General features: G+C 40.8%; 1 pseudogene; it reads left to right on the plus strand.

Annotated features, from left to right (window-relative positions):
- The window catches only part of LOC131572588 (potassium voltage-gated channel subfamily KQT member 1-like), a 459,238-nt pseudogene that overhangs the window by 25,207 nt on the left and 410,030 nt on the right, over window positions 1-24,001 (plus strand).

The following is a 24,001-nucleotide window of genomic DNA, read 5'->3' on the forward strand; positions in this document are numbered from 1 at the left end:
GAAACATTTCTTGGTACTGAGGGGAAGGTAGAGAGACACATGCAGGATTTTTTCAGTTCCTCTCCTCAAAATATTGATACCCTCCCAAAGCAAAAGGTTAAGAAACATGGAAGTAATTATTTAAAATTCTGAAGTATATATTCACATTGGATTGATTCCACTCTAGGAGCAAAGCTAAACCCTTCACCTCCTACCAGAGGTGGTCCCTTCAGGGACATGCTTGGGGGAGCTGGAAGGCTTCTGTGGATCTACAGAGAAATTAGAATTTCAGGCACTAACTTACTGAATCTTATTCATTCTCTATTTGATTATATTTACCTTAGTGGTATCTTTAAGAATGAAGCAATTGAGAAAAAAGTCCTGGCCAAAATAGTTGAGGCTGTAGTTGATTTTCTTTGGAGAAAAATTGTTACCTGCTTAAATAAAATTAAAAAATAACTCTTCCTCTGTGACTTACCCATCTCACTTGAATGTGGCTGTCACAGGGGGAGCACCAGGTACTTCTGTCATGAGTCTACAGCTTCATTCCATGCAGGAAACAGCAAATAGCAATAAAATGAAAGACAAGCATACTTCTGGTAGGAAGTCAGCACATTCAGCATATTTATCAGGTGTGCTTGGAAATGTATTTTTCATGAATTATTAAATCCACTTGTATCCAAACAACAGAATTTGAGTGCATTGGTTTCACCTAAAAGTTGGAAGTGTAAGTAAGCTAATGGTACTATAAGACACTTAGCAACATTTGGCATTTTTTCTTCTGTATATTGGCTATTCTGTTTTCACACAGGACATCTGTCATCTTTGCGAGAGCCAGCATGATGGTAAAAAAGACACATTTCCAGTATCAGTAGGTTTTCATGGCATTTGAGTAGTTATTAAACTAAACAGGTCACTAAATGGACATTTTCAACTGTAAGGACTGGAAAACCTTGAAGACAGGTTATCAGATTAAATTTGGGACATAAGTACACGTGTGCAAACATTTGGACTATTAAACCTTTATGCCTCTTTCTGAGGCTTCATTGTCTGGAGCTGCCATTCCTTGATTGAATCTCCATGAGCACACACTATTCATTTAGCCAACCCACTTCCTCCTTTTACCCCAGCACCTAACTATTCCAATAAAAAAGTGAAGAGAGCCTTGTGTATGCTCTCCACCTAAAACACAGCTGCAGCTGAGAAAATACCCCTCTTTTTCATGTGTGCACTTTAATCTCTCCAGTGAACTTCCCTCTCCTGCTTCCCCAGTGCAGTTATCCATAACAAAACTGGGATAAATTATAAATTCCAGGCTATATATTTAATTTACACACACACACACACACATGCCTGTGTAAAAGTGTTGGGTTTCTGTGTTAATGTGAGCATTTTTTTATATGGTTATCAATGACATTCTTGGATAAAAAGTTGATGGCTTTTTCACAAAGGTTTTTTATTTGACTGATTGAATTAGATACGGGTAAAAGTTATTTGTATACATATTTCCCTTTAAGCTTATTTTTGCATATTTTTTTTTACATTAATGAAATTACTCTAAAAATAGCATAAATATGCATTATTTTATTATTAATTTTCTGGGGGGAGGGAAGATTTATGAAGTGCTTAGGCTTCAGAAAAGTAAAAAACAATTCAAAGATGAAATTAATTTAAGGACAAGGACTATTAAAGTCCTTATTTGCCTTGGGTCTTTTTCCCAGATGAGAGGAAGAAGCAAAGAGTAATGGAATGTTACTACTGACTTTAGCAGAGGTGTTAGACGGCACAGAGCCAGTTTAAAATCTGTAATTAAATTATTTTGGTTGTATTTCTGTGGCAGTTTGAGTTACCAAGAGCATAACAGGAAGAGACTGTGACACGTGAGTGAGAAGAATCAAGTCTGATATGGTTCTTATTTTTATGAAGCAACAGTTTGTTTCCACTCATTATTTTTGGTTACAGTTTCATTAGAAGAGTTCATCCCTGGCTTTCTGTTGATGATAAACTGCTTTCCAGGTTTATTAAATCTGCTCAGAATCCTTCACCATCCATTTCTTCCTTGACCACTTCCAGGAGAAGGGGAAAAGTACTGCTGGGACTCTAAATCAAAATGGTTTGTGGGTGTAATCCCATTTTGAAAGCAAGGGTTCTGGAAAATTGCAGAAGACTGGAGAATGATCTCAAACTGACACACAGAGGGATGTAAATTTAATTTGCAGATTGTTTTTGCTGGTTTTGTTCTGGTCCATGTTTTGTCCACAAGTTCTCAACATCAGTTGTTACCACTTCAGTGAGAATTATTACTTTTTTCTGGCTCTCCAGAAAATTGCTGGGTTGTTTTTTTTTTTTTCCTTTTACCAGAATGTACATGAGAGGCAATACATTTAAGGCTCTGAAAAGTGTTTATGTGTAGAAGAGAAAAAGGAGGGAGGTTAGGGCTTTTTTTTGAAGGTGAATTTAGTGAGGTGAAGCTTGATCAACCTTGGTAGCTCTGGATATGGGTGTCTCCTATCTTGCATTAAGGCTACACACAAGAGTGTAAATGTCATAATCTTCCTTGGTTTTTTGAGGGACCACCTGCAAAGCTGTGATATTTGTCCAGTTTCCATGCTTTTTTGGTCTTTGGCCTGTCTGAGTCTGCCAACTAATGTGTTAATGGCTGTGGTTTTGGTAATGTGGACACCTGTCTAGGACAAAATGAACTGTGATTAATAATTTATGTCAAATTTGTCAAAGATGTAAGTTCCTTCTTTTCCTCCTTCCGGTCAACAATTTATCTTTCCTTTCCATAGACTGTGCAACCTTACTGACTTCATCAGGTTTTTCTGGACATAACCAAGATGGGTTCTGAGAATAAAATAACCTCAGACCAGATGTAGTTTTAATTTCAGCTTTTGAAAGTGTCCTCAGAGAATAATCAAGGAAAATCCAGGAAGTTTTTGCTTCCTTGGCACTTCTCTGCTTGTGTCCTTTCTACAGAGCTTTTCACCTAAAGCAATTGTAATATGCAGGTCCATTAAAATGATTTTTCCACTGCTGTAAACAGTGCTCTGCTTCTTTTAGTGGAACTTAGAGATTCCTAAGGAGAGCAAGAAAATGCTAGAGTGATAATACCAGGAATCTTCTAAAAACATAGACAATTTAATAAGTGATAGAATATTTTGCAAGATTCCAGAAATGCAGGAATTCTTTAACTTTGCACATTGTTCTTAGGATTTGATTTATTATTATTTATTATCCTATTATACTTGGATAAATATTTCTATGTAGACTGTAGACAGAATGCAAACTTAGAATTGGTTGTAGATGCTGTATATAATAAATGAAACTTGGGGAGTTAATTTGCTGTGTATTTTCTTGTGCTTCTGCCTTGAGGATGGCTGTAAGCTTTCTTAGTTTTATACTAATCCTTGGTTAATTCAGGCAGAAAGTGCCATGCAAAAAAGAGGAGGACTGTGCATATTTTCTTGGTTCTCATTCCAGGCAAAACAAGAGGCAGAAGTGAACACAGAAATGTTAACCTAACAATGTTAAAAATCAGAATTAACATGAATATTTGCATATTATTGTAGAGTTTTTTCATATTTTTTTTCCACATTTGGAATGTTTTGGTCTCTCTTGAGCCAATCAGAATGTCAGTTTTAAAATTGAGTTGGTATTGTCATTCAGTGAAAATTTTGATTTAAGTGTGTTTTGCTTTTTGGGTGCTTTAGAATTCCCCAGGTGCAGATTGCAAGCATGTTCAAGTTAAAATGCAAACATTTTCCAAAGCTGTAACTCATGTAGTAGGTGTTTGGTGACTGAATTACTGGGTACAGTTTGGGTTGGAACAAAGCCTAGAAGCCGTGTTTGGGTTCTGCTACCGCACTGCAACAGAGAGAAAAACAAGGAAGAGGGGAACAGAGATCTCAATGGATCTGTCCATGTTGTGATCTTTACTAATCTGCTTTCTTTAGAAGTATTTAAAGTGCACCTATCCTTGGTCATGCACAAGTGCTTCACAATGCAGCTCTGAAGAGGGGAGCAATATTAAAGTATTGATAATTAATTAATTTACATGCTGGATATACAGCTCACCTCTGTCACCAATCCTTATGATGATTTTATCTTCCCAGATATCAAGTAGGAATGTCATACAGAGGACTCAAACAGGTCCAGGAGAATTCCCAACATGCTGAAGATAACTCCTTGGCATAGGTGGTTGATTAGGAAAGTTGTCCTCCTAGATTTGTTGTTTATGAGGGTATTGTGGGAAAAGTGATGGCTGGTGGTTGTGTCTTGGTCATGGTGAAGCTGAAGGAGCTGAGTTTCAAAAGCTGGTGATAGAAGAGGAACTGTCAGCAAAATTTTGATCCTGGATATGTGGAGAGCAGTAGAGGCTGGTTAGTAGTCTCTTGGGAATCTGCTTCTGGAGGTATTGGGAGCTCTGAATGCTGATCACCTTCTCAGGGCCATCCTCTAAGAGCACAGGAGCAGGCAGTTCCAAAGGGTTGGGAGTCAAGCAAGGCTGGCCAGAAGAGCAGCTTGGCTGAGCAGGGATCTTCTAGAACTTGAGGAGGAAAGGGGAGTATGTGAGAGGCCAGGTGACATGGGAGGAGATTCTGTCCCCATGGTAGGGAGAAAATTATTGCAGTCAAAGCTCAATTTGAGTTCAAGCAGGCCAGCACTGGGAAGGACAATAAAAGGGACTTTTACAAATATGTTCATAGCAAAAGGGAGATCAGAAATAGCACTGGGCCTTGGCCTGATGAGATTGATCATATCAAAAATAGCCATGTAGACAAAGCAGAGACATTTGATGTCCTCTTCACCTCTGCCTTCAACAAATATTGGCCCTGGGAAGTCTGGATTTCTGTTGGGAAACCATGACTGTGGGGGGGATGATAAAATCTCAGTTCACCCTGAGTTTGTTTGAGACTTGTTGCTACAGCTGGATGTGCATAAATCATGGGGCTTGGTGGGATACTGAAAGACCTGGCAGATGTCATTGTGGGACCTCTCTACATTTATTTTTCAGTAGTCTTGGGAGTCTGGAGAGGTTCCACTAAACTGAAAGCTGGCAAATATTGCCCCAGTTTTCAAGGACAAGAAGGAAATCCCTGGTGATTTCAGATCTGTCTGTCTCATTGCAGTGCCTGGTAAAATTATTGAGAAATTTGTTTTGAGAGTTACTGAAAAACACTCAAGAGAAAACACAGTCATTGGTTACAGCCAGCACAAGTTCATGGGGGAAAGTCCCGATTAAACAACTCAAATTTATCCATAGTTGACTAAGGAAAGTCAGAAAATGTGGGGTTTTTTTGTGTTTCAGCAAAGCTTTTGGTCCTGTCTGTCACTGAATCCTTCTGGATAAATGCTCCACCACACAGCACAACAAGCCCATGGTACTGGATGAGCAATTGGCTCAAAGAGTTGCAGTAATCAGGGTTATGCCAGCCTGGCATTCAGTCACTGGGGAGGACCCTAGGGCTCAACTTTACAGCCAGTGCTCTCCAATATGTTTTTTAAGTGAGCTACTCAGAAATCAAATGCACATCAAGTTAGTTTGATAGCTGTACTAAACAGGGGAGAGCTGTGAACTCCCCCAGGGTACAGAGGACTCACTGAGAGATCTGGATAGACCAGAGAGCTGGCAATCACCAACTGTGTAAAAAATGTGCAAAAGCAAGAACTTTACTCTCCCCCTAAGATGAGCCTGTCCTGGTTATACATACAAACTGTGGAACAAGAGGCTGGAGAGCAGCCCTGCACAGAGAGATATGAGAGTTTTGATGCAAGTTCAACATCAGTCACCAGAGTGCCCTGGCAGTCAGAGGGGTCACCTGTGTCCTGGGGTGCACAGGGATGGAGGGAGGGAGGGCATTGCCCCACCCTGCTCTGCAGTGGTGCAGCCTCACCTCGAGTCCTGGGGGTAGTTTTGGGTGTCTCAATAGACAAAGGACATCAGAATGTGAGAATGTGTCCACAGGAGGGCAACTAAGGTGGGGAAAGGCCGGGAGGGCAAGAAGTGTCAAAATAAAAGAAGAATAATGTTGTGGTTTTCCCTATGATATACTGATGGAATGGAGCTTAAACCATCTGTTCATTCATGCAAATCACATTCAGGAACTGATTATCTCTCCCTTTTATTTTCTGCCTGGCATATTCATACAAAAAGTGGAGAGATTAGGCCAAATTGTTTTAATGCATCTCTACTCATTTGTATTAGTCCTATGAATAAATTAGATGTGCAAACTGTGCTTTTAATGAAAAAACTCAAGTCTGAACTCTTCTCCTTTCACTCTGCTAGGAAATAGTTCTGGTGGTGTTTTTTGGTGCTGAGTACCTGGACTGGCTGTGGTCTGCAGGCTGCAGGAGTAAATATATTGGCTTCCAGGGAAGGATCCAGTTTGCCAGGAAGCCAATATCCATCATTGGTAAGTTTTAAACTCTTTTGCAATGCTCCTGCTTGTTGTAAATAAAAATGTCAACTTCTGCAGGGGCCTTATTGGAGTTCTGAGCTATGTCTATCCCTCAAGCATTTATCGGCTTTGTTATTTCTCTTCTTTTGTGTTGCTAGAACTGACAAAATATTAAAATTTTAAATTACTAAAGCCATTAAAATATGGCTAAGGCAGACATCAGGCTTAGAAAGGCAGGACTGTAAAGTAAAGAAATCACTAAATCTTGGGTAACTGCAGGAAATTGACTAGATTTTGAACACAAAATCCTTCCTTGGGTACAAACAAATTCTTTGTCTGCTTCTAGAGCTGGTCTAGTTTTGTGATGTGACTATGAGGCCTGTAAGGGATCATTATTACTCCTCATTGTGTTCTTAATTTTTTTCTCAATTAATAAGTGCTTCTTAGGTGGGATTGATAGGCTCATTGAAATGTGGTTTCAAGGGGTTCTCTATGCTGGTATGGTGCTTTGCCACTGCAAATATTCATGTTTGTATTGGAGCCCTTGAGGAAGATACTGTGGCTTTTGTTAAGAAAAGCTAAAGAATGGCTACAGCTGGTTGTGCTATCACAGGTATCAGTACTTTATTTTAACCTTTGAAATTCCCCTAGAAATACCATACATTGGAAATCAAGGTTTGCTTTTCCCCATCAGATGCAGATGGAACAGTGTCTGCACTGACAGAACAAGCTAAACTTGGAAAATACCTTTGCTGTGAATGATCAAGTCCTGCTGAATCATCCTGTCATTTTCAAATCAACATGAATAAAAAACACTGGAAAAAGAAATTAAAGGATTAGAACAGAAAGTAAAACATGCATTCATTTTATTTCTTCATTAATACAAAGGTCTATTTTAAAATCAGAAAAAAAATCCCCTAAAATTTCTTTGACAGCTGTGAGATTTGTTCTATGGGTTTTCGTTCCCTCTGTAATTTGAATTAGTTCTTAGAAAGTTTAACATGGAAAATTCCAGGCTGAGGTGTAAGAAATGTTCTGGGACACACAGGCTCAGTAAATAGACAGGAGCTGGATTCTGATGCAAAGGTCTGGGAGAGGAGCGCTTAAAAAGACTGACAAGCTTCAGGAGCTTGAAGGGAAATCAGCAGGGGCTGGAAATATATGGGATTGAAAGGTGACAGTGAAAGGGCAGGACATGCTGGAGACCCAGGCTGTAAAATAAGGCTGTTTGGATCAGTAAGCTGGGATTAATAAGGGAAGTCTAAGGACTGGAAACAGATGAAAACTAGGAACAGAAGAGAAGCAGAGATAGAAGAACAGGTTTGGAGAGAAAAAAGAAAAAGAAATATCTCTACCATGAAGAACACTTTCAGAAAAGTAGAAAGTACAAATGAAGAAATCTCTTTCACTACTTGGTTGAACTCATTTTCTAAGCATCAGTTTTTTCCACCTTTAGTGCCTGTCATCAGATGGATATGTGTATGTCTGATAATTAAGTAAAGACATGATGCATCATTTGCTAAGGGCAAAGATTTCTGTTGTGAGAGGAAGAAAACCCACCCTAAATTCCAAAGTTTACAGATATATGTTCACACACATACATGATAAAGGAACAGCATAAAAACTTTGTAGTCAGGCATTCAAATGGAATTTGAATGGAACTTTCTTTCTTAGCCTCATCCCTCCCTTTTTTAATTTTAATTTTAATTTTAATTTTAATTTTAATTTTAATTTTCATTTTCATTTTCATTTTCATTTTCATTTTCATTTTCATTTTCATTTTCATTTTCATTTTCATTTTCATTTTCATTTTCATTTTCATTCACAAACAGTTACTGTAGTACAGTCTTTAAACTGACTGTGTGCTTTCACTTGAGGAGTAATCTAGCTTTTACAGCAAAAATCAGATTGATACTAGAAATTAATTTAACTCAGAGAGTGAAGGATGCTGTTGCTTGTAGAACTTTTGCAATATTTGTTGCAGCAACTACATGGTTGTGAGTGAGGCAGGAGAACATTAAAAGGGAGAGGAAAAAACAAGTTAACTTTGCTGAAGGAAAATGTTGTTGCTGCTCAGGTTGGATCCCATCCTGCCTCTTGCCCAGGCATCCCATGGAAAGTTGGTTAAATCAGTTTTCATAAGTGGGCCTCATTTTCTGAATGTCCAAGGGAAGACTTTGAAGTTGGGTTGCAGAGGTTCTGAGCCCTCACAGCTGCAAGTGAAGCCATCAGGGCTGGTATTTTGAAGTGCTGTATAATGTTAAATGCTCTGAAGAATAAAGTACTGCCTGTTTCAAAATGGCAAAGGAAAGTTTACCAAAACTTTTCCTGATTCTGCCTCCATTTGTTACTCATTTATAATACTACCCTTTATTTTTTGGCTAGAATTTGAAAGGGAAGCATTTAGATGCTCTAAAAAGGTTTTCCAGAGAAATGCCTGTGAGGAAATTAAAGGAATGTCTTCTCAGGATAATGTTACAGCAAGGTTCAATAATAAAAAGAAATGAACTGGGATGAGGGGCAGTAAGGGATGCTGGCACTGTGAACTCAATCTATCATTTGCATTGTATAAAGCTGGAACTCTGTAAATTGCAGAGTTGTGGAAGCAAACAAAAAAAATATGGAACTCTGGAAACAATTATATTTTCATACAAATAAAGACAGTATCACAAAGTAAACTAACAATTCAGATTTTGTTTTTTAGCCAGCCTTTGTTCTGACAGTTCCCTTAGCTTTGAAAGCTTGGCTTTACAGCTTTGATACAACTTTCAAACTAAGTGTATGTGTGTATGTTTGCACGATACTTAATGGATTTCATTATTGCATGATGCAAACCCTTGCATTTCCTCTTGGATTAGAAGCCTTGAGTCAAAATATAGATTCATTTCTAGGGTGCACAAATGCCTTTGTGTTGTAGTCCACAACCTCAGGATAGCATCCAAGGAAGTCGCAGGGTTATGGGGACCAGCATGTAATACAACGAGACGGGCTCCTGTTCATGAAACCATTTATTCAGCATGGGAACAAACTCAGATCCAGAGCAGAGAGCCCCGAAGAGAGGCAGAGCAGGGGTTTTTCAGGGACAGAACTCTTGAGGGTCTCCACCTTTGAGGGTGGAGTTCAGGGTCAGGGACCACTAGAAACACACCAAGGGAGAAACCCCGCAGGGACTCAAACCCAATCAGAACTCCTGGGCTGCCCTTCACAAGGGGTTTGGGGTGGGACAATGCTTATCTGAAAGTTACTCTTTGCCTCCCCAAGGCAAGTCACAACACCTTTGCTTTTTTTTGTGGCATACTGCCTGATCCATCGGGCTCTTTGAAACTTCTGTTACTGAATTCGTCCTGGAAGAAACTGTAGCCACTGGGGTTTTGATGTGAAACTATTACATAGACTTAACATGCCCACCAAATTCATCTAACAAGTTTTTTTTTTTTGAAGTGTTTTCCTTAGTCTGTATTTGTTGTGTTTCTCAGTGCTGAGATTAAAAAAACAAACAAAAAAACCCCAATACATTCTTTCTTCTTTTGATTGTTTGTTGATTTATTTATTTGTATATTTTTTAACAGATCTGATTGTGGTAGTAGCCTCAATTATTGTTCTGAGCATAAGATCTAATGGACAGGTGTTTGCCACCTCTGCAATAAGGTATGTTCTCCGGTCACTGCAGCTCTTCACTACCACAGAGGTTATTAGATGTGTATCTGATTGCCTAATTTCCAATTTAGCTGCATGTCTGATTTTCCTACCACAGGGAAAGTTACTCTATTGAAGTATTGGGCAGTAGAGGATGGATGCTGCTCTGCTTGGTGACTGGTTAGGAAATGAAGTGCAGGAACAGAGCAAATGAAAAATGGTGGGAATGTCGAAACCAAGTAGAAAAAACAAAATGTGTCCTACTTAAAACATCAAATAACTGTCTCTGAGACAAGAGAGAATTACAGAGTATGGGTTTATTTAAGAAGTAATCCAGACAGGACTTAACTCAGTGATGTTTGAGTATGAGTAATTATTTAGTTTAAAGAGTAATTATGCTTTGGTGGATTTGTTTGGCACAAGTAACTCACACTGTACATCAACCAGAAACATTTGATGTCCACAGTGTTTGTTCAGCTTGCATCCAGTACTGCAGGCTTGTTTTGGGAGGTGAAGTAGGTAAACAGAAGAAAAGAATGATAAGCAGCAGGTGTACTTCCCACTCCTAACCCATTCCAAGATGTGCTGCATGTTCTGTCACAAGCCTCTGCTTCCCAGTGGAGTGGAATCACTGGGAAGTGGGAATGTCCAGGCTGTCTAAACTGTCTAGCTCTGTAGGTGAACACTGGGGGGACTACATGTACAGAATGTTTTAAGGTAACTCTTAATGTGAAACATTCATCCTTACCTGGTAAAGACTCCATCCAGGCAGAAGGAATATCGGCTCCAATAGGAAAAGAGGAAGGTGCATGTGAAAATTCCAAGGGTTGTGTTTTTTTTTAAATTTAACTAGAAGCATAGGAAGGACTTCAATGAAAAGGCTCTGTGTGTTTATATGTGAGCCCAATGGGTTTCGGGCTCGGCGCAGCCTTTCCCAGTGCTAAGTCCAGAGTCACTGTCTTACACCTCAGAATGCTGTCTAACACAGAACCTTAACCCACATCCCTGCAGTGTTATCATTGCTCCACTGAAAAGCCAGCAGGGTCAGGCAAGTCTGAATTAAAAATCAAAACCTACACCCACAAAAAATCTTGAAGATTGCTAACAAGAGCCAAAAACACCTCTAGCGACAAATTTTTCAGGTAGATGAATTCAGCGTTCATCCTTTCCTGCCCTTCACTGGTTTGTTTCAGGCATAAGACAGTAAGATGACTATAGGCAAACAAAATCCATTGTCAAAAGGGTGACTCAAATATTTTTATGGAATAAAATGATGCTGAAGAACCATATTGATAATTGTTATAGATATATTTTATATTGTTGGCTTTTCGCAAATATTAGAATGAATGTTTTGTGCATAAGAATGAGAAATTTTATTGTATTAATATAGTTTTCTTTATTTCTGTTATTGATGAAATTTAGAAATAGTAGTATAATACATATATGCTAGGCTATGGCATAGTATTAAAATAAAAACTGCTTTTGTTTGTATAATCCAAAGACTGAGGAAGAAAAATAGCTAGAGAACTCCTGCATTTGTAAACTATCTTATCCAGATGAAGACAGCAGTGACCAGAACTCTGGGGGAGGAATTTATTGCATTTCTGGTATCAGAGAATGTAAATATTAAAAATGAGATTCACTTAATAGATTATAAAAAGTTTAATATAAATAAAAAGACAATTAGGAGACAAAGGAAATAAAGCAAAGGGTTAAAACGGCCAGGTGCCCTGGCGGGTTGCCAGGAACACACCTGGTATCTTGGGAACACTCTTTTTATCCCCTCCTGCTGTGAGGATTCTATGCATATTCAAAACATGTCCCCTCCCTAGCTCCACCTTCTTAGAATATGCTTTTGCACAATTTTTATTTTCTGCTGGTCAGCAGTATTGTTGCTGGTCATCATTATTCTTGCTGGTCATCATTATTTTTGCTGACCACCATTATTTTGAGTCTGGTTTCCTTTCTTCTGCAAATGGTCAGTGTAGATAAAAGTCCGGGCCTCTCATCCTTCCTTTGAGGGCAGCTGGGCTTCACATCTTCTGCTGATAACAGTTTGGGCTCTATTGTTCTCCTGATAAGCAGCTTGGGCCCCACTGTCCTTGCCCTCTGGGGTTTCCTTGCCCTGTACCTGGGAAATTCTTTTAAGCTTAAAACTTGTTAGCAAGAAAAAAGTACATACATAGCTAAAAAGTATTTAACATATAATATTCATCTGCGAAAGCCAATATCACAATACAAATTTATAACATAAATCTCAATGGTGCCAAGAAGATTGATCTATTGGGAAGGGGGCAAGAGAAAACTAAACAGAAGAACACCAAAGATCCTAAGAAGAATGTATGAATATGTATGAGAATTTATGGATATGTAGTAGGGTTCTGTTTTTAAGGGACAATCCTTTGTTAGTAAGGTGTGCTCTCTCGGCTGAATGCAGAGACACCCGGCCGTATCTGTATACTTTACTTTATTTTTTTCTCCTAATTGTTTTTTTATTAAACTTTTAAATTCTATAAAAATTATGTGAATCTCGTTTTTCACAATAATTATTTTAATTTAGTTGAAAATATTTGGAGCTTATGATTGATTTAGTTATTCTCCTAAAAACACATAGGACTCTATCTTTTTCCAGTTATATCAGATAGATTTCAATAACTCACACAACAAGGATTTCAGTAATGCTATATTTGATTCATATTCTGCATTTGGCAAATAGAGAAAACAGTTTGCTCATATTTATGTTAGCATTGCCTGAAGCATTGGTTTTCCTTGGAAAGGAGGCATTTAAAGATTGGAATCATATAAACTATACAGGTTTCCTCTGATTTTGTTTATTTTCCCATTAAATAATTGTTTTCATAGTCAGTATTTCTGAATAAACTTGACTATAATGAAATGTGATCTAAATACAGAGATGCCTCAAGCCTGAGATACCGCCCCAGGCAGGGGCAGTGATATCACAGTTCTTGAACATGGCAGTGTGGTAATGGACATAATCAGTTATAGGTGGATAAGGCAGTATTGTCCTCAAGCATTTTTATGTATTTATTGTATTTGTTTTGATACTTTGCTTTCTTTACAGGGGGATCCGTTTTCTCCAGATCCTTCGGATGCTTCATGTTGACTGCCAGGGAGGCACCTGGAGACTCCTGGGGTCAGTGGTTTTCATCCATCGACAGGTACCCAGCCTTTAAACATGCCCCTCATCTTTTTATTTCAGTAAATTCTCTCTGTGGGCTTCAAATCATGGTCTGGTTTAAATGAACTGTTGCATTGCAAGAAAAAAAATAGTTTAAAGGTCCATCATGTGTTTCTTCACCTTTTAAAAAGGGAAGCTATTCTTTGCTATTCAGGGCAGTGTATAGGGTATAAACACCAGTGTTTAGGTTTATTAGTTAACTGTTGTACTCTTTGATGTTATCCCTCAATGCGATTTCTTAAATGCAGTTTTGTGGACTGCCTTTCATATTGCAAGTTCTCCCCACTATCTCTGCAGAGGATGCGCTCCTAGTTTGGTTTTCCTGTAGAAAACCAAACAAGAGTGGAAAAACCATGCTAGAAGTCAATTATTTAAATATTTCTGTTTTGTTCTTCTTGAATACAGAGCTTTCAAATTCATTCTCTAAATAAAAAAATATAAACTATGTTAGGATGCGGTGTAAGAAAAATTACTTAAAGGGTGTGGTCATAGGGGCAAACCTGGTGTTGGGGGTTAGGTGTCCTTCTTTTTTGTTCTGGCCTGCCCGTGGAATTTTTACCCATTAGTTGCGGGGGGTGGGGGGGGGGGGGGGGGGGGGGGGGACGGACAACCTAACTGTGGGTACTTAGTGGGTGCTCGACAAAGGACAAAGAGTGGCTAAGCCCAGGGCGGGGAAGGGGGCAGGAAAGGAGGGTGGGGACAGTTTTTGGCTGGCTTTCTTCGGCTTCTGGGAGAGACATTTTTTTTTGGGCGTGGAGCAGCTGTGGTAGGGAGAAGGGATTTTCACCATCACCCAGACGGAGCTGCTGCTTCTTCTTCTTCCCTCTGTCAGGAAAATTAATCCACAAACACCAGAGGTTTATGTCCAAAAAGGAGACAGAGGAGTCCTTTTTCTTTATTCGAATAAAGGGAGAGGCCATGGGACATTCCCCTGGGGTCTCTCAAATTTTTGGAGGGCGCAGCCTCCTTTTTATCCTAATTCCCAGCCGCTTGTCCCTTCTCTCTTTCCCCATAGGCTGAGGTATTTGAGAGGTACAGGCTTCCTGGAATGCCTGATACTTGCGATACCTTCCCCCCCCCCCCCCCACCATGCATAATCCCTTCTTAATTCTTAACTTTTGTGGAATTCATGGTGCTCTTTCAGTGCCTCTTTGATCTTTTAGTGGAGTCCATCCCATTGTTTCTGTTGTCTCTCACTGATAGCTGCATCTTATCAGCAGACCCACAGCTTGTTTGTAAAGACAAACCCGTCATTCCTCTCAATCCCTCCCCTTTTAATTTTTGTTAATAATTGTCTTTAGAAACTTTAGTTATCATTGACTTAATTTCTTTTTCTTGGGTCTTTTTTTTGGTTTTGCAATTATTTGCAGTGGCATCACTCTCGGCCCTTTTGTAGCCATCTCTGGGTCAGTAGGCATGGCTACTACCTGCATTCTTTTGATTACATGTTGAATGAGTTAAGCAAGGGATAATGCATGGTAAAAATAATAATAAGCAAGGGATCATGCATGGTAAAAAGACTAGAGTTGCTACAACTGGAACAGTCAGAAGGAGGGCAGTTGGGGTCAAACAATTTAAACTTAAAGTCTAGTCACAAAAGCTCTTTTCTACATATGTGCTTCCTGTTCTATTTAGGCAATATATGCCTCTTTCAGAAAAATGAAGCTGCCATGGACTTCTTTCTGTGTCCCAAAATTTTGCTCTATTATGGACTTCACTCCGGGTGCTAACTTACCATTTAGGTTTGACCAGGCTGGCCACTTATGGCCAGTTTTCAGATCTCCATGGCCCTCTGCAGACCCAACAATTTCTAAGGTTAAAGGTTTTTTGCTACTTCTTCTCCTAAGGTTCTAATAGTGTAATAATCTAATTTCCTAACTTAATTTTCACTTTCACGTTGTCTTCTACACCACGTGTGGCAAGTGAAGGCACAGAAACAGCTTAGCATAAAGAAAGCAATGACAGCCTGGATTGGCTCCCAGGGACTGGAGATTTGAGAGTAGGGATGCCCATACAGACTATTTCAGCAGGCAGTCTGTGGGTAGGCACTCAGGGCTTCCCCCGATGTCGACGCACGGGTACTGCTCCAGTCCACTCCTGTGGAGTGTCAGTTGCAGCTTCCCATCCTTCTCCTCCAGCTGAGATGTCCAAATCTCTGGAGCTTTAGAGACCTTGACCCGAGTGTGATGGGTCCACTCGTGTCCAGCTGTCTTGACGGCTGTTTCTGTGATTAGCAACACCTGGAAAGGTCCACGCCACTTAGCTACCAGTGGTGCTTCTTTCCACTCTTTAACTAGGACTCAGTCTCTTGGTTCTCATTTGTTCAAAGGCAGGGTCTGTGCCAGCTGAGTTTCCTGTCGAAGAGATTTCACAAGAGACAGTATCCGAGCCACATACTGTTTTAGATATACATCACTTATCTCTACCCCTGACCCAGGCTGAGAATTACAAGGATAAGGAATTCCAAACATCAATTCAAAAGGAGATAGTTGAATATCTTCCCTGGGTCTGGCCCTTATTCTTGCTAGAGCCAGTGGTAAGAGCCGCAGCCATGGCATTTTGGTTTCTATCACTAGCTTCAGAAGATGTTTTTTTATTTCTCCATTCATCCTTTCAACGTGGCCTGAGCTTTGGGGATGCCAGGGAGTGTGGAGGTTCCATTGTATCCCTAAAGCAGTCATTACTCCTTTAAGAATTTTTCCAATAAAATTAGTTCCTTTATCTGAGTCTATTGCTTCCACCATCCCATATCTCGGAATTATTTGTTCCAAAAGTACTTTAAAAACTGACCCTGTAGTTGCTGAAACAGCTGGGAACGCTTCTGGCCACCCTGTTAACTGACATACTATTACCAAAAGATACTTAAATCTTGCCACCAGGGGCATTTCAATGAAATCTACCTGGTATCTCTGGAACGGAGGGTACCGACCAAAGCCTTCTCCCTCTGGCAAGTTTCTTTGTAACTCTGTTATTTGTTTTAGCACAAATCAAACATCCATCAACAGCTCGTTTTGCCGGAGCAAAAAGACCCACAGCAGCATACATTTTGAGGAAGGTCTCTGCCATCCCTTGGGAGCCTCGGCACCTCCCCTATGAAGCTGCTTCAACAACTGCAAGGTCAGAGCTCTCGGCATCCACTCACCATCCCTTGCAAACTAACCACCTCCCTTTCCCTCTGCCCCACTCTCCACAACTATCTCAAGGTCCTCCAGTGGAAAAGACAACCTTTCTGGCAAGGGGGCAGCCACTGGGAGCAAGGGAAAGATCCTAGAAACTTCCAGCAACAATGCAGATTTTCGTTTCTTCATCAGCCAGTCTGCTTCTCCTTGCCTCTTTTGAGCACCCTGCCTGGTGCCTTCTAATGTGCATCATTGCTACTTCTTTTGGCAAATTCACCACCTCCAATAGGTGGGAGATTAAATTCTCATGAGCCAACGTTTTTCCTCTGCAGGTTAATAAAACTCTCTTCCCACAGTTTCCCAAATGCATGTATCACACCATATGCATATTTAGAATCAGTAAAAACATTTACTGTCTTGCCTCGGTGTAATTCATAGGCTCTCACAAGCGCATACAGCTCGGCTGTCTGAGCTGACCAGGTGAGCAGTAACTTCCCCCCTTCCTTTAGTTTTTTCTCATTCACGACAGAGTATCCTGTAAATCGTCTTCCTTCTATGACCTTTGAAGACCCATCAATAAACACATTTTCCCCTTCACGCCATGGAATGTCTCGCAAATCATTCTTTGCCCTAGTCTGCAGATTTATAACTTGAATTCAGTCATGGAATTTGCCTTGGATCCTCTCTTCAGGGCCATTCAAACAGGAGGCTCGGTTAAAACCTCCCCCGCTTCTAATAAACAAGACTCATATTGCAACAACTGAGAGCTGCTCATCCACTTAGAGGCTCTCTCAGTTAACAAAGCTTTAATCTGGGGTGAAACTTTAACAATCAGATAACCCCCCCTTGTCAGCTTTCGCACCTCAGCCACCATCAGAGCTGTGGCTGCCCAGGTCTGCAGACAATGGGGCCAGCCTCTGGCCACTGGGTCTAACATTTTAGAAAAATAGGCAACAGGTCTCTGTGTTCCCCCATGCTCTTGAACCAAAATTTCTTTTGCATGACTTTGTATAAACATGATTTAGTTCAGCAGTGTAATAAATTATTGTTTGTATTAAAAATTCGAAGGTTATAACTAAGACAAATGTGTTTGCAATGACATAAAAATATGAAATGTAAAAAGCCTCTCCTTGCTGGGGGGGGGGAACGGGATTCTCTCCGGAAAACCACTGATTGCCACCCACACCCAGATAACGAACTCAGGCAGGCCCATCAACTCGGACAAACAGACAGGACACGGACCATCAAGACGACAATGGAGCTGGCTCGGGGAAATTATCTGCCTCCGGACCCGAGCAACGCCCTGCAGATTCCTGTAGGGAACAATCTGATCCACGAAAGAAAGACAAGCTCCAAAAGATAGGCCTTGCCAGACCTGAACATCCCGGTGTTGCAAAAGCAATCATTGGAAACAAAGGGGAAGACTCCGCCGAGATTTCCATCGGCACCAACCCCGGATCACATCACTTCATCCTTGATAACTCAGAATTAAAATACATACAGAGTCTCTTTGCATATGAGGAGACTCTGTCCGGACACAAGTTAGGTCTATTCTTCCAAGCCAGGAAATCTATTCACCGAGCAATCAGAAACACTTGGTGAATGGAGCCTGCTCGGAATTTTAGCCTGAGGACTTAAAAATCCTATAAAACCCCAAGCCTGAGAGCGCTCAGATGTGGATCTGGGAACCCTACACCTCGGGTGTAGACCCGGTCCACCCAGCGCTGCGCTGACCATTTTTATTGTGGTTTTTCTCTCTGTTTTTTTTTTCTATGTTGTTTATTAATAAATTTCTCTTTGATTTTATCCCAAAATTTGCCTTTGCATTTATAACAGCAGCAAGTAATGCCACTGCTTCAAGCCAATTACATTACATTTCTCTATTTTTTTAGTAACTAACCACTCCCTATCTCAATTTTTGCATCAAGTCCATCTTAGGCATAGGGTGGTGACTAACAAATTAACTTCCATTAAGGAAACTCTAATATTTATAACATTTTATAACCTTTAACATTTAAAACTTTTATTAAGGAAAGAAACAAAATACTTTAAAGTTTTCCCATAACTTCCACAGAGGAAGTGCATGACAAGTACCCAGGCCTACCATAGGACACTATTTTCACAAGGTTGCAGTTACAGAATTTGCTTTAAGGCTACAACAAACTACAGACTGGTGGGCGTGTTCCTCACAAGGTATGACTTGCAGCATTGGCTTCATAACTGAAGCTTGCCAATTCTGGCTTTTTACAACAAAACATACAAAAAGCAGAGGGGTGTGGTCTCCTCTAAACTGGAGCTATTCAGCTCTGCACAAAACCTCATGTAGACAAATGAATTAAATCTCCAAATTAATTTACTACAATTTTTACAATTCTTTCAGAGAAAGATGTGTTTAAACTTCTGAGCCCACAGAATAAACCACAATTCTCACAACTCCTTTGAACGATCAAAAAAATTCTTTAGACAATTTTCCCCCTCGGGGATAAAAATTAAGGTGAATCAAGAGGTCTTTGTTTTTACTAAGACACACACTTCTCCTTGATCCAGATCCACTTTAAAAGTTGACAACAGCTCTAGGTTGGTGGATATAATGAGAGCTTTTGACACTTAACAATCGATTTCTCTTATCTTCTGGACTTTCTTGACAATCCAGCTGTTTTTGGCTTTTTTGCAGACATTGCCGTTTTCAGTGTCCTACGCCTTGAAGACAGCACACTGATCTTTTCCCAGCCGCTGTTTGGCTTGGGTCTCCCCTGCTGGAGAGAGAAAGCCTCTGCCACTTCCTTGTGCCCGATCCCCTCCTCTCTGTCCCGGGGGACCCCTTGGACCTTGCGGTTTTTCCTTCTTTGGCCTGAAAAAGGCCATCACCTTTGCCTTTCCTCCTTGTGCTCACTCTATTTACCACACACCGAATACCAGAGCCAGTCCCTGTCCTGCTACATTGTCCAAACAGCTCTTTCCCTCTCCAGTGTTCCCGGTGGGCACTGCCAGCAGCACCACAGGTGGCCAGGGCATCCTGCTGCCCCTGCCCAGGGCTGGTGGGGTCAGGCACTGCCCAGTGCTGAGTCCCAGCAGCCTCACAGGCCCCCAGCCAGTGCTCCTGGTCCTGCACCTCCACTCCTGGTCCCTGCTTCAACCACATCTCCCCACACTCTCCATTAACTAATTCTGTTCCAGCACACCAACACAATCCATCCATCTCTTGCTGTCAAAGACTCTTTCTTGACTCTCCTTATTGCCCCCCCATCCCAGGCGTGGATTCTCGAGATCCCTTCTAGTTCCAGGCAGTGATATGATATGCTGCTCCCTTCCCCCTACACCACTGTTATTCTCAGGTGGAACTGTAGGAACAGCATTTCCCTGATCCCTTTGCTCTGGAAGGCGAGGATACAGGGACCTGCAGCTGCCCCTGGGTCAGCTGGTAACACCAGAGGACAAGACGGGGGAAGGTGCTGAAAAACATTTTAATCTTTGCTGTTTTCTTCTTCCCCCCCTTTTTCCTCTTCTCCTTTTTTTTTTTTCCTTAACACATAGATTTCTCTTGTTGTTTGTTTAAACCATATCAATCCACATTTCAATCCATCTTTTCCAATTCTCTTCTAGATACTTTCACAGAACTCAACACAAATGAATTCTGTTTTCTAAGGTGGCCATATAAGTCCATTTGGCAACTTATACTCAGGCCATACATTATAACAATATCGTACCACCATCTTCATAGTTACCTCTGTGTGAATGCATAATCTGTCCCAAGATCTCAGCATTCTCCCCAAGGGACTCTCCGGGGGTATTGTGGGATTGCCATCCCTTTTGCCGAGACCCCTTCCCGGCTGTACCCTTGCAACCCGCCATGAGTGCCTTATTTTGCCTGTGCTACCCTCCATGGGTGCCCTCCCAGGCTTGCTCCCCGAAGATCCCATTTTACTTGGTGAGATTTTCAGGGGTCCTTCCCTGTGGACTCTTCACGGACCCCCCTGGTCCGCCACTCGTCTGTCTCCTGGACAGTCTCGGGAACCCAATCGATCTCCCGGTGCTGGCCACCACCAAGGGGAGCTGATCACCGAAACTGGGTGAGGCGCGCCTTCAGCTCCGCTCGCTGCCCGCCGCCCCGGACGCTGGAAATATCCCGGACTGAGCCCCCAAAATTGTCAGGAAAATTAATCCACAAACACCAGAGGTTTATGTCCAAAAAGGAGACAGAGGAGTCCTTCTTCTTTATTCGAATAAAGGGAGAGGCCATGGGACATTCCCCTGGGGTCTCTCAAATTTTTGGAGGGCGCAGCCTCCTTTTTATCTTAATTTCCGGCCGCTTGTCCCTTCTCTCTTTCCCCATAGGCTGAGGTACTTGAGAGGTACAGGCTTCCCAGAACGCCTGATACCTACGATACCTTTCCCCTCCACCATGCATAATCCCTTCTTAATTCTTAACTTTTGTGGAATTCATGGTGCTCTTTCAGTGTCTCTTTGATCTTTTAGTGGAGTCCATCCCATTGTTTCTGTTGTCTCTCACTGATAGCTGCATCTTATCAGCAGACCCACAGCTTGTTTATAAAGACAAACCCATCATTCCTCTCATCTCTTCGTTGGTTGGCCTCACACCCCCTGTCCTGCTGGGACGTGTGGCAGTGCCAGCCACCACCACGGAGCTGCTGATCCACCTCAGCCACCAGCCCAGGATCTCTGCTCATCCCTGCTGTTCCAGCTGACTGTTCCTCAGAGCCCTGCAGGAGCACCGGGACTGCCCGCCCGAGGGGGTTTGTGAAAACAAAGCCTCTCCTCCATCCCTTCTCAGCCGAGAAAGCTGTCACGGGGTCCCTGGTTCTGTTTTCTTGTTAATGCTGTAGTTATTGTTGTTTGTTTGCCTGGTTCTACTAGTAAAGAACTGTTATTCCTATCCCCAGATCTCTCCCTGAAAGCCCCTTGATTTCAAAATTATCATAATTTGGAGGGAGGGGGGCCTACATTCTTTCATCCCAAGGGAGGCTCCTGCCCTCCCTAGCAGACACCTGTCTTCTAGAACCAAGACACCTATAAATAGGTGCATGTCTGCTAAAACTTTGAAACAATTTTCAGTATAAATGCTCATTAAGTAGGAAGAGTTTAAAAAATTTTTTGCAGACTTTAATATATTTCTAATTGAAAGCTTCTTTTTGAGTCTTCATGGAATCTCTTTATTATTAGCTTTATCAGTATAATAGAAACTTAATAGCCTTTAAGTTTTGCATCTCATGCCACATTGTGGAGGGCTAATACTCTGCTATTAATCTCCATGTCCCACTTGTGGAGGTTAACCTGTTCTTATAAGTGTAGATTTGTTCTCCACATATTGACAAATATGAGTAGATTTTTCTTTTTTTTTTTTTTTTTAAATTACAGATTTCCACACAGATATGTTAAAATTTTCTATTTAGAGAACTGTTTTTTTTTCTGGGACAGAGAATGTGCTGCACTTAATCCAAGCAATTTAATACTAGAAGTTAATTTTCTTCCTATTATTTTTTCCCCTAGTACAGTGGGAACTTTTATGTCATGATGGCTGTGCAGAAGTGATGCACACCAAAGTGCTGTGGGATAAAGCCTCCTTTCATACTGTACAACTGGATAACTTTTAATACTCCAAGTCTGTGTGGTCTTCATTTATTATGCTTATATTTCCTGGGTATCTTGCTAGGGCAGAGCTGATATCCAAACCACTTTTTCAACATTTGCTACACTTACTGGCAGAGCTGTTTGAGAACATTTTTTCCTGTGGGTGTTCAGAGTTTTATTCAAGAATCAGGAAATACTATCTCCAAAATACAACACTTCAATCTTAAGTATCACAAACATAAAAAAGTTCAACAGCTTAAAAAGAAAAAAAAAATCCTTGGAAAAGTGAATTTATGAGTAGATGCACCTGAAGTTGTGTTTATCCAAAGAAGTGATTATGGTGATAAATAAAACTCCATACATCTGTAGTACTTACCCCAGCAGATCACCCACTCACACATTTAGAAAAAAATACCAAGCACACAGTCCTGTATTGACATTGGATAAGTGTAGCTGAAACCCTAACAAGGTACCAAACAGAAGGAAGAATGGAACCTTTATTCTTGTCCAGCCTCTGAAAGAATTTTTTGTTTAAAAATAAAAAACCAAAACAAAAATACCTCAGCTGCTTTTTCTTCACAGGCAGAGTACAAAGTCTTCATCTATTTTTGGTTTTCTTTGTGTTTGATACTCTTACAGAAAAAATGGGCCCCTAAACCTTTTAGCAATGTGAGAAAATAAATTCACATCTTTGTGCCCTGTGAAAATAGCAAGCACTTGTACCTCCCTGGGCCCAGAAGAGCTTAGTAAAGTTGTCACCAACAATTTCCATGTGTTTTAGAATTTTACATATAGCTCAGTTAGCTCACTCAGGCCCTTTTTGGCTGGGATGCTCTACTATTTTCAGGAGGTTGAGCTTATATACCAGCATTTCTTGCCAAAGGCAACAAAACATGAGTCAATATCATATGTGGTGGTGGAAAGCCATGGAGAAATCCTGCAGCTTGCTGAAAAACCAAGTTAGCCACTCAAGCTCCAGCTTGTGAGCCTCTAGGTTGGTTTTACGCCTTCCTCACCTTGCTTTGTGAGGTCTTTCACTGCTCCTAGGACAGAAGGGATTCTCGTATTTTTTCCAAGTGCTGAACTTTGTATTGTGTGGTCTTTATTTTAACTGGAAATGGAGATACAGCTGAGTCTAAAAAATGTACTGACTCAACTCTCTCAATGTTCAAATTTACATTGGTGTGTTTTTTGTTCTTGCTGTTTCCCCTGTGTGTATTTGAAAGTCCCTGCTGCAAAGAGCCATTTGTTTTAGGCAGCACTCTCTATTCTTAAGCTCTTATCTAATAAAACCCACATAAATATGTAGTTTAAGGCCTTATGCCTCCAGAATACTCCTTGCGTTGTGATCAAGTCTCATGAAGCATGTGTTATTTAAAAGGCTTCTGACTCTCCCTTAAAGTGTGCATGAGATTGCTGCCATTGTTCTTAATAATTAAATATAGTCTCTCTATACACGTGTGTTGCACTATATTAGGAACAGCAAAAGTAATGACACAGACTCTATGGCTTGGTTGCACAAGACAGCCAGTTTTATTCTTCCAGATATTCTTTTATAGACAGCTCCAAGAAAGTCATAGAAGGTGAAACTTTCATTGGTCATGAAACTAACACATCATCATCATTGGACAGTTAGGAACACCACCCCTTGACCATTTCTTGCAAGAAAACAACAAGGTGACAAACAACACCTGCAAAGGTTGCTTTCCTTCTCTAAGGACTGTTTGGTTTCTTCCTTATGATTTCCTGGGCCAGAGTGAGAACCTTGTGTGACTTAGTTTCACACAGACTCAAGCTAATGCCTGAAGCCTAAAAATCTCTTATTTGACTATTGCCAGTTCCTATATGCAGGAAACATAGGTTGGTGACATTTAGAGTAAGTCCAAAGCAGTTGCATTTTCACCTGGCCTTTACTTAAAAATAATTCTGTCTTTACATGAATAATACTGGAGCTGAGAGGTGTCAGTGGTGAAATAAACTCAGTAGTTCTGTTGATATTTCAGGCATTTTAAAAGGATTTCATAAGACTGCTATTTTCCTGCCTGCTTCCCAAAAAGCAAGCACTTAAACCAGAATTA

This window comes from Poecile atricapillus, chromosome Z (genome assembly GCF_030490865.1).
Source record: "Poecile atricapillus isolate bPoeAtr1 chromosome Z, bPoeAtr1.hap1, whole genome shotgun sequence".
In the NCBI taxonomy this organism is placed as follows: Eukaryota; Metazoa; Chordata; class Aves; order Passeriformes; family Paridae; genus Poecile; species Poecile atricapillus.